The 11624-nt window shown below is 41.9% G+C and overlaps 4 non-coding genes across 4 annotated transcripts; all 4 read left to right on the top strand.

The window, feature by feature from the left end:
* Positions 1-862: 862 nt before the first annotated feature.
* Positions 863-944, top strand: TRNAS-AGA (transfer RNA serine (anticodon AGA)). Its single transcript has one exon. It is a non-coding gene; the product is annotated as a tRNA-Ser (tRNA).
* A 2862-nt stretch (positions 945-3806) lies between these two features.
* Positions 3807-3888, top strand: TRNAS-UGA (transfer RNA serine (anticodon UGA)). Its single transcript has one exon. It is a non-coding gene; the product is annotated as a tRNA-Ser (tRNA).
* A 2858-nt stretch (positions 3889-6746) lies between these two features.
* On the top strand, positions 6747-6828 carry TRNAS-AGA (transfer RNA serine (anticodon AGA)). The gene has a single exon. It is a non-coding gene; the product is annotated as a tRNA-Ser (tRNA).
* Positions 6829-9688: 2860 nt separating this feature from the next.
* Positions 9689-9770, top strand: TRNAS-AGA (transfer RNA serine (anticodon AGA)). Its single transcript has one exon. It is a non-coding gene; the product is annotated as a tRNA-Ser (tRNA).
* The last annotated feature ends 1854 nt before the right edge of the window (positions 9771-11624 follow it).

The following is an 11624-nucleotide window of genomic DNA, read 5'->3' as shown; positions in this document are numbered from 1 at the left end:
ATGATGCCCCTAGGACTACCTAGGGCCTACCTTAGGGGTTACTGATATGTAATAAAATTGGAGTTTAAGGCTTGGCAAGTAGTTTTAAATGCCAAGTCGAAGTGGCAGTACACTGCAGCACAGGCACTGCAGTAGCAGGCTTGAGACAGGTTTGAAATGCTATTTCTTTGGGCGGCACAATCAGTCTCTGGGTATATGGTATACCACTTTACAAGGGGCTTTCAAGTAAATTAAATCTGTCAGTCAGGTATACTCCAATTATACACATGATTAGGGAAGAAGCACGTGCACTTCAGCACTGATTAGTAGTGATAAAGTGATCAGAGTCCTAAGGCCAACAAAAAGATACAGCAAAATGCGGAGGTGAAAAGCAATAAGGTGGAGTTAGGACCACCTTAAGAATGCAAGGTATAACAAAAACGAACTAAGGATAACATGAGTAAAACATCAGGTTTCTCTACAGCATTTGGTGAGACTAGTGGGCCTTCTTTTATCTTCCATAAATGCAATCTTTCCCGGACCCCTTTATTATATAGCTCTTCAAGGAAAAAATATAAAGCACTTACAAAGGAGCCTCAAATACTCAAAGATGGTAGACTTCTGTAATATGGGCCATATACTAAAAGCAGCACGAAAACAGAGTGCAATAGGGTCCAAAAAACTTGAGTGACCCATGAGAGTATGCATGCAAGCCTATAGTATTCCAAACTAGAGATATACACATGCAATTTTTGTTTTTAGGAGAGAATGTGCCTGCTGAAAAAAACATTATTTTCAAAAAGTGCATTGCAGAATATCAGGAATTTGCTGTGGGACACCTTGAAAACTTGCATACAGATTATGTGCACGCGCCTTACAGTCAGTTGTTGTGGCCGAGTGGTTAAGGCGATGGACTAGAAATCCATTGGGGTCTCCCCGCGCAGTTTCGAATCCTGCCGACAACGAGAATCTTTTTAACATCGGCTACAGTTTCAGAAGTTAACCTTTAGTATTTCTTCCATGTCAGTTTTATAAATAGGTGGCTTATTTTGGTGTCACTATTGCCATATCACATATTTATTATCGCTCCCCCTTTCATATCTTTGCTATAACTCTCGTCCTTTATTAGCGCTGGTGCAAACGCTTCAAATTATTATACCCTGGCTCTCTCGGTCATACCTGTGCATGCACTTGAAACTTACTTTACCCATAAAAGAAGCAAATAGAGAAATAAAATAAAAGTGCTAGCTGGATTAGGCAAACACACTTCATAAAACTGCATTTTCTTTTCTATTCTCCCCCGTGTTACAAGCTTAACTGCTCCCTGTGTAATTTCTCTTAACCTGCTGTTCCTGGAAGAGAATTTCATCTACAAGCTCTTTCTGTGTTTTTTCCTAGTCTTTTCTTTACCTTTTCTTAGATTTGTAACTGTTCCTTTACGTGCTATATTTAGGCGCCATTAATCTCATTTGAGCTCCTTGTACCTGCTGCTGTTTTCTCCACACCTCATACTGTCTTTTCCCTCTTTCTCTCTTTCTCTGCGGTTGGTGGCTACTTTCCAAAGCGTCTGATGCCCCAATGTTCCTTCGTCTTGTTGTCAGACGTGAATTTGAAAAGCAACAAAATTAACAAGCCTTTACCACTCACACATGGCAGAAGTTTATACTTTAATTCAATGAGCTAAGAAAAGTGTGTTGTGGGGCCCCTACGAGCCATGGTGCTTGCTTCATCATAATTAGGCATACAGTTATTAGCCACAGCTCTGATTATGGGTCACTGAGGTCAGTTTCAATAATTCCTCAAAAACCTAACCATGCATTCCCCCCTAACTGTGTAGTTACCTTGCTTTACTGCTGTTTGTGTGATTAGCTGGGAGGAGCTCACGGCAGCATCCTCCCAATAAAAGTGTAGATGGACCGTTCCTTAACTCTTTCTTGCTTCAAATACAGATGGCTTGAGGAGGTACAGGGGAGATGCAGGTCTAATAAACAGAATAGAATATCTGCGCCAGGTGTGCTTCTCTGCATTGGTGTCCCATCATAGGCCCACCAGTGTATGTGTGATCTTTGACTCCTGCCAGTTCACAAGCAGGCGGCCAGGAAACGGTTTCAGCCTATCAACCACTGAGGAGATAAAGCCTTTGTATGAGGAATGAGGAAGCAATGAACACATTCAGCCTATCACAGGAGTAGCCCTGGGTGTTCCGAATAATAATTTCTTCATGTCACTGTATGTTATTGAGTCCGGGTAGCTCGCCGTGATCGTATAGTGGTTAGTACTCTGCGTTGTGGCCTCAGCAACCTCGGTTCGAAGCCGAGTCACGGCATTGTGGTTGGCAATGTCACGGCAGTTGGGTTTTTCCTTTACAGAATTCCCAAATGTACCAGTTGTTTTTGTAAAATGTCTATTAAAAACAGATCCTTTTCAATATTTAAACGATCTAACGACAAATTATTTAAACACACATGATTATAAGATGTAGGTATACTGTACTTACTGACATAAATTATCATTCTTGAACATATTTGCGGTAAGGGGAGCGGAGCTCTCCCCCAGGCCAATCAGAATGCAGATGAATGCAGTTGCAGTTGAGTGACCTGTGTTGTGGCTGTCTACAGGGAATGCACATATGTAGCTGTCTCGCAGCCCAATCCAGACGTCAATTGAAGACAGGTTTTCATGCAAATAGAGCAGTAAGTGCAGAGAAATGCTCACTCTCTAAAAATGGCATTTATACAATAGTAAGATTAAATCCAACCTCACCAGTAGATAGGATTTATCAAGAAATAAATAAAGCTTCTCCTCTCTGATATGGAATTACCCCCCAAAAAGTATAAGGGAATACCCAATGCTAACCTATGAGAGGGGCAGACCTCACAGTAGTGAAAAATGTAATAGACTGTTTGATACTACTAGGACATACAAACTACCACAGTACATGTCTTACCTTTTACTTACATAGCTTGATGCCCCTAGGACTACTTAGGGCCTACCTTAGGGGTTACTGATATGTAATAAAATTGGAGTTTAAGGCTTGGCAAGTAGTTTTAAATGCCAAGTCGAAGTGGCAGTACACTGCAGCACAGGCACTGCAGTAGCAGGCTTGAGACAGGTTTGAAATGCTATTTCTTTGGGCGGCACAATCAGTCCCTGGGTATATGGTATACCACTTTACAAGGGGCTTTCAAGTAAATTAAATCTGTCAGCCAGGTATACTCCAATTATACACATGATTAGGGAAGAAGCACGTGCACTTCAGCACTGATTAGTAGCGATAAAGTGATCAGAGTCCTAAGGCCAACAAAAAGATACAGCAAAATGCGGAGGTGAAAAGCAATAAGGTGGGGTTGGGACCACCTTAAGAATGCAAGGTCTAACAAAAACGAACTAAGGATAACATGAGTAAAACATCAGGTTTCTCTACAGCATTTGGTGAGACAAGTGGGCCTACTTTTATCTTCCATAAATGCAATGTTTCCCGGACCTCCCTTTATTATATAGCTCTTCAAGGAAAAAATATAAAGCACTTACAAAGGAGCCTCAAATACTCAAAGATGGTAGACTTCTGTAATATGGGCCATATACTAAAAGCAGCACGAAAACAGAGTGAAATAGGGTCCAAAAAACTTGAGTGACCCATGAGAGTATGCATGCAAGCCTATGGTATTCCAAACTAGAGATATACGCATGCAATTTTTGTTTTTAGGAGAGAATGTGCCTGCTGAAAAAATCATTATTTTTAAAAAGTGCGTTGCAGAATATCAGGAATTTGCAGTGGGGCACCTTGAAAACTTGCATACAGATTATGTGCACACGCCTTACAGTCAGTTGTTGTGGCCGAGTGGTTAAGGCGATGGACTTGAAATCCATTGGGGTCTCCCCACGCAGGTTCGAATCCTGCCGACAACGAGAATCTTTTTAACATCGGCTACAATTTCAGAAGTTAACCTTTAGTATTTCTTCCATGTCAGTTTTATAAATAGGTGGCTTATTTTGGTGTCACTATTGCCATATCACATATTTATTATCGCTCCCCCTTTCATATCTTTGCTATAACTCTCGTCCTTCATTAGCGCTGGTGCAAACGCTTCAAATTATCATACCCTGGCTCTCTCGGTCATACCTGTGCATGCACTTGAAACTTGCTTTACCAATAAAAGAAGCAAATAGAGAAATAAAATAAAAGTGCTAGCTGGATTAGGCAAACACACTTCATAAAACTGCATTTTCTTTTCTATTCTCCCCCGTGTTACAAGCTTAACTGCTCCCTGTGTAATTTCTCTTAACCTGCTGTTCCTGGAAGAGAATTTCATCTACAAGCTCTTTCTGTGTTTTTTCCTAGTCTTTTCTTTCCCTTTTCTTACATTTGTAACTGTTCCTTTACGTGCTCTATTTAGGCGCCATTAATCTCATTTGAGCTCCTTGTACCTGCTGCTGTTTTCTCCACACTTCATACTGTCTTTTCCCTCTTTCTCTCTTTCTCTGCGGTTGGTGGCTACTTTCCAAAGCGTCTGATGCCCCAATGTTCCTTCGTCTTGTTGTCAGACGTGAATTTGAAAAGCAACAAAATTAACAAGCCTTTACCACTCACACATGGCAGAAGTTTATACTTTAATTCAATGAGCTAAGAAAAGTGTGTTGTGGGGCCCCTACGAGCCATGGTGCTTGCTTCATCATAATTAGGCATGCAGTCATTAGCCACAGCTCTGATTATGGGTCACTGAGGTCAGTTTCAATAATTCCTCAAAAACCTAACCATGCAGTCCCCCCTAACTGTGTAGTTATCTTGCTTTACTGCTGTTTGTGTGATTAGCTGGGAGGAGCTCACGGCAGCATCCTCCCAATAAAAGTGTAGATGGACCGTTCCTTAACTCTTTCTTGCTTCACATACAGATGGCTTGAGGAGGTACAGGGGAGATGCAGGTCTAATAAACAGAATAGAATATCTGCGCCAGGTGTCTTTCTCTGCATTGGTGTCCCATCACAGGCCCACCAGTGTATGTGTGATCTTTGACTCCTGCCAGTTCACAAGCAGGCGGCCAGGAAACGGTTTCAGCCTATCAACCACTGAGGAGATAAAGCCTTTGTATAAGGAATGAGGAAGCAATGAACACATTCAGCCTATCACAGGAGTAGCCCTGAGTGTCCCAAATTATAATTTCTTCATGTCACTGTACGTTATTGAGCCCAAGTAGCTCGCCGTGATTGTATAGTGGTTAATAATCTGCGTTGTGGCCGCAGCAACCTCGGTTCGAATCCGAGTCACGGCATTGTGGTTGGCAATGTCACGGCAGTTGGGTTTTTCCTTTACAGAATTCCCAAATGTACCAGTTGTTTTTGTAAAATGTCTATTAAAAACAGATCCTTTTCAATATTTAAACGATCTAACGACAAATTATTTGAACACACATGATTATAAGATGTAGGTATACTGTACTTACTGACATAAATTATCGTTCTTGAACATATTTGCGGTAAGGGGAGCGGAGCTCTCCCCCAGGCCAATCAGAATGCAGATGAATGCAGTTGCAGTTGAGTGACCTGTGTTGTGGCTGTCTACAGGGAATGCACATATGTAGCTGTCTCGCAGCCCAATCCAGACGTCAATTGAAGACAGGTTTTCATGCAAATAGAGCAGTAAGTACAGAGAAATGCTCACTCTCTAAAAATGGCATTTATACAATAGTAAGATTAAATCCAACCTCACCAGTAGATAGGATTTATCAATAAATAAATAAAGCTTCTACTCTCTGATATGGAATTACCCCACAAAAAGTATAAGGGAATACCCAATGCTAACCTATGAGAGGGGCAGACCTCACAGTAGTGAAAAATGTAATAGACTGTTTGATACTACTAGGACATACAAACTACCACAGTACATGTCTTACCTTTTACTTACATAGCATGATGCCCCTAGGACTACCTAGGGCCTACCTTAGGGGTTACTGATATGTAATAAAATTGGAGTTTAAGGCTTGGCAAGTAGTTTTAAATGCCAAGTCGAAGTGGCAGTACACTGCAGCACAGGCACTGCAGTAGCAGGCTTGAGACAGGTTTGAAATGCTATTTCTTTGGGCGGCACAATCAGTCCCTGGGTATATGGTATACCACTTTACAAGGGGCTTTCAAGTAAATTAAATCTGTCAGTCAGGTATACTCCAATTATACACATGATTAGGGAAGAAGCACGTGCACTTCAGCACTGATTAGTAGCGATAAAGTGATCAGAGTCCTAAGGCCAACAAAAAGATACAGCAAAATGCGGAGGTGAAAAGCAATAAGGTGGGGTTGGGACCACCTTAAGAATGCAAGGACTAACAAAAACGAACTAAGGATAACATGAGTAAAACATCAGGTTTCTCTACAGCATTTGGTGAGACAAGTGGGCCTTCTTTTATCTTACATAAATGCAATCTTTCCCAGACCCCTTTATTATATAGCTCTTCAAGGAAAAAATATAAAGCACTTATAAAGGAGCCTCAAATACTCAAAGATGGTAGACTTCCGTAATATGGGCCATATACTAAAAGCAGCACGAAAACAGAGTGCAATAGGGTCCAAAAAACTTGAGTGACCCATGAGAGTATGCATGCAAGCCTATGGTATTCCAAACTAGAGATATACGCATGCAATTTTTGTTTTTAGGAGAGAATGTGCCTGCTGAAAAAAACATTATTTTTAAAAAGTACATTGCAGAATATCAGGAATTTGCTGTGGGACACCTTGAAAACGCATACAGATTGTGTGCACACGCTTTACAGTCAGTTGTTGTGGCCGAGTGGTTAAGGCGATGGACTAGAAATCCATTGGGGTCTCCCCGCGCAAGTTCGAATCCTGCCGACAACGAGAATCTTTTTAACATCGGCTACAATTTCAGAAGTTAACCTTTAGTATTTCTTCCATGTCAGTTTTATAAATAGGTGGCTTATTTTGGTGTCACTATTGCCATATCAAATATTTATTATCGCTCCCCCTTTCATATCTTTGCTATAACTCTCGTCCTTCATTAGCGCTGGTGCAAACGCTTCAAATTATTATATCCTGGCTCTCTCGGTCATACCTGTGCATGCACTTGAAACTTACTTTATCAATAAAAGAAGCAAATAGAGAAATAAAATAAAAGTGCTAGCTGGATTGGGCAAACACACTTCATAAAACTGCATTTTCTTTTCTATTCTTCCCCGTGTTACAAGCTTAACTGCTCCCTGTGTAATTTCTCTTAACCTGCTGTTCCTGGAAGAGAATTTCATCTACAAGCTCTTTCTGTGTTTTTTCCTAGTCTTTTCTTTCCCTTTTCTTAGATGTGTAACTGTTCCTTTACCTGCTCTATTTAGGCGCCATTAATCTCATTTAAGCTCCTTGTACCTGCTGCTGTTTTCTCCACACCTCATACTGTCTTTTCCCTCTTTCTCTCTTTCTCTGCGGTTGGTGGCTACTTTCCAAAGCGTCTGATGCCCCAATGTTCCTTCGTCTTGTTGTCAGAAGTGAATTTGAAAAGCAACAAAATTAACAAGCCTTTACCACTCACACATGGCAGAAGTTTATACTTTAATTCAATGAGCTAAGAAAAGTGTGTTGTGGGGCCCCTACGAGCCATGGTGCTTGCTTCAAAATAATTAGGCATGCAGTCATTAGCCACAGCTCTGATTATGGGTCACTGAGGTCAGTTTCAACATTTCCTCAAAAACCTAACCATGCAGTCCCCCCTAACTGTGTAGTTATCTTGCTTTACTGCTGTTTGTGTGATTAGCTGGGAGGAGCTCACGGCAGCATCCTCCCAATAAAAGTGTAGATGAACCGTTCCTTAACTCTTTCTTGCTTCACATACAGATGGCTTGAGGAGGTACAGGGGAGATGCAGGTCTAATAAACAGAATAAAATATCTGCGCCAGGTGTGTTTCTCTGCATTGGTGTCCCATCACAGGCCCACCAGTGTATGTGTGATCTTTGACTCCTGCCAGTTCACAAGCAGGCGGCCAGGAAACGGTTTCAGCCTATCAACCACTGAGGAGAGAAAGCCTTTGTATAAGGAATGAGGAAGCAATGAACACATTCAGCCTATCACAGGAGTAGCCCTGAGTGTTCCGAATTATAATTTCTTCATGTCACTGTACGTTATTGAGCCCAAGTAGCTCGCCGTGATCGTATAGTGGTTAGTACTCTGCGTTGTGGCCGTAGCAACCTCGGTTCGAATCCGAGTCACGGCATTGTGGTTGGCAATGTCACGGCAATTGGGTTTTTCCTTTACAGAATTCCCAAATGTACCAGTTGTTTTTGTAAAATGTCTATTAAAAACAGATCCTTTTCAATATTTAAACGATCTAACGACAAATTATTTAAACACACATGATTATAAGATGTAGGTATTCTGTACTTACTGACATAAATTATCGTTCTTGAACAAATTTGCGGTAAGGGGAGCGGAGCTCTCCCCCAGGCCAATCAGAATGCAGATGAATGCAGTTGCAGTTGAGTGACATGTGTTGTGGCTGTCTACAGGGAATGCACATATGTAGCTGTCTCGCAGCCCAATCCAGACGTCAATTGAAGACAGGTTTTCATGCAAATAGAGCAGTAAGTGCAGAGAAATGCTCACTCTCTAAAAATGGCATTTATACAATAGTAAGATTAAATCCAACCTCACCAGTAGATAGGATTTATCAATAAATAAATAAAGCTTCTCCTCTCTGATATGGAATTACCCCCCAAAAAGTATAAGGGAATACCCAATGCTAACCTATGAGAGGGGCAGACCTCACAGTAGTGAAAAATGTAATAGACTGTTTGATACTACTAGAACATACAAACTACCACAGTACCTGTCTTACCTTTTACTTACATAGCATGATGCCCCTAGGACTACTTAGGGCCTACCTTAGGGGTTACTGATATGTAATACAATTGGAGTTTAAGGCTTGGCAAGTAGTTTTAAATGCCAAGTCGAAGTGGCAGTACACTGCAGCACAGGCACTGCAGTAGCAGGCTTGAGACAGGTTTGAAATGCTATATCTTTGGGCGGCACAATCAGTCCCTGGGTATATGGTATACCACTTTACAAGGGGCTTTCAAGTAAATTAAATCTGTCAGTCAGGTATACTCCAATTATACACATGATTAGGGAAGAAGCATGTGCACTTCAGCACTGATTAGTTGCGATAAAGTGATCAGAGTCCTAAGGCCAACAAAAAGATACAGCAAAATGCGGAGGTGAAAAGCAATAAGGTGGGGTTGGGACCACCTTAAGAATGCAAGGTCTAACAAAAACGAACTAAGGATAACATGAGTAAAACATCAGGTTTCTCTACAGCATTTGGTGAGACAAGTGGGCCTTCTTTTATCTTCCATAAATGCAATCTTTCCCGGACCCCTTTATTATATAGCTCTTCAAGGAAAAAATATAAAGCACTTACAAAGGAGCCTCAAATACTCAAATATGGTAGACTTCTGTAATATGGGCCATATACTAAAAGCAGCACGAAAACAGAGTGCAATAGGGTCCAAAAAACTTGAGTGACCCATGAGAGTATGCATGCAAGCCTATGGTATTCCAAACTAGAGATATACGCATGCAATTTTTGTTTTTAGGAGAGAATGTGCCTGCTGAAAAAAACATTATTTTTAAAAAGTGCATTGTAGAATATCAGGAATTTGCTGTGGGACACCTTGAAAACTTGCATACAGATTATGTGCACATGCCTTACAGTCAGTTGTTGTGGCCGAGTGGTTAAGGCGATGGACTAGAAATCCATTGGGGTCTCCCCGTGCAGGTTCAAATCCTGCCGACAACGAGAATCTTTTTAACATCGGCTACAATTTCAGAAGTTAATCTTTAGTATTTCTTCCATGTCAGTTTTATAAATAGGTGGCTTATTTTGGTGTCACTATTGCCATATCACATATTTATTATCGCTCCCCCTTTCATATCTTTTCTATAACTCTCGTCCTTCATTAGCGCTGGTGCAAACGCTTCAAATTATTATACCCTGGCTCTCTCGGTCATACCTGTGCATGCACTTGAAACTTACTTTACCAATAAAAGAAGCAAATAGAGAAATAAAATAAAAGTGCTAGCTGGATTAGCCAAACACACTTCATAAAACTGCATTTTCTTTTCTATTCTCCCCCGTGTTACAAGCTTAACTGCTCCCTGTGTAATTTCTCTTAACCTGCTGTTCCTGGAAGAGAATTTCATCTACAAGCTCTTTCTGTGTTTTTTCCTAGTCTTTTCTTTCCCTTTTCTTAGATGTGTAACTATTCCTTTACCTGCTCTATTTAGGCGCCATTAATCTCATTTAAGCTCCTTGTACCTGCTGCTGTTTTCTCCACACCTCATACTGTCTTTTCCCTCTTTCTCTCTTTCTCTGCGGTTGGTGGCTACTTTCCAAAGCGTCTGATGCCCCAATGTTCCTTTGTCTTGTTGTCAGACGTAAATTTGAAAAGCAACAAAATTAACAAGCCTTTACCACTCACACATGGCAGAAGTTTATACTTTAATTCAATGAGCTAAGAAAAGTGTGTTGTGGGGCCCCTACGAGCCATGGTGCTTGCTTCATCATAATTAGGCATGCAGTCATTAGCCACAGCTCTGATTATGTCAAGTCAAGTCAAGTCAAGTCAAGAGATTTATATAGCGCGCTACATACCCATAGGGTCTCAAGGCGCTTGAGGAAGCGTGGGGAATTATATGTCGAATATCCAAGTTTTAAGTTGCTTTCTGAATGCTAGGTGGTTCTGAGTAAGGCGAAGGTGAGCCGGAAGAGAGTTCCAAGTTTTAGCTGCCAGGTAGGAGAAGGATCTACCTCCCATGGTGGTTTTGTTGATGCGAGGTACAGTGGCAAGGGATTGGTTGGAGGATCATAGCTGACGGGAGGGGGTGTAGAAGGACAATCGTGTGTTGAGGCATTCGGGTCCAAGTTCGTAAAGTGCTTTGTGTGCGTGGGTTAGGAGGCGGAAAGTAATCCTCTTATTTATGGGGAGCCAGTGGAGGTTTTTCAGGTGACCAGAGATGTGTTCTTTACGCGGGATGTCTAGTATGAGCCTTGCTGAAGCGTTCTGGATGCGTTTGAGTTTTTTCTGGAGTTTTGCGGTGGTACCGGCGTATAGGGTGTTTCCGTAGTCCAGGGGGCTTGTGACCAGTGCGTGGGTGACCGTTTTTCTAGTTTCTGTGGGGATCCAGCGAAATGTTTTTTTGAGCATGCGAAGAATGTTGAAGCAAGATGATGAAACGGCGTTGACTTGTCTGGTCATCGAGAGTGAGGAGTCCAGGATGACGCCCAGGTTCCGTGCGTGGTCTGTCGGGATGGGTGCTTTTCCAAGGGCCTCTGGCCACCAAGAGTCATCCCAGGCGGAGGGGGAGGTGCCTAAGATGAGGACTTCTGTTTTGTCTGAGTTCAGTTTCAGACGGCTGTGCTTCATCCACTCGGCTACTTCTTTCATTCCTTCGTGTAAGTTGGTTTTGGCGGTGTTAGGGTCTTTGGTGAGTGAGAGGATCAGTTCAGTGTCGTCAGCGTTGGAGATGATGTTGAGATTGTATGGCGAGCGATAGCCGCAAGGGGGCTCATGTATACGTTGAAGAGGGTGGGGCTGAGTGACGATCCTTGTGGCACGCCGCAGATGACTTCAGAGGCCTCTAATTTGAATGG

Source organism: Lissotriton vulgaris, chromosome 1_1 (assembly GCF_964263255.1).
Source record: "Lissotriton vulgaris chromosome 1_1, aLisVul1.2, whole genome shotgun sequence".
NCBI classification, from domain to species: domain Eukaryota; kingdom Metazoa; phylum Chordata; class Amphibia; order Caudata; family Salamandridae; genus Lissotriton; species Lissotriton vulgaris.
The sequence above is the reverse complement of the archived record's forward strand: the minus strand, read 5'-3'. Positions and strand labels throughout refer to the sequence as shown.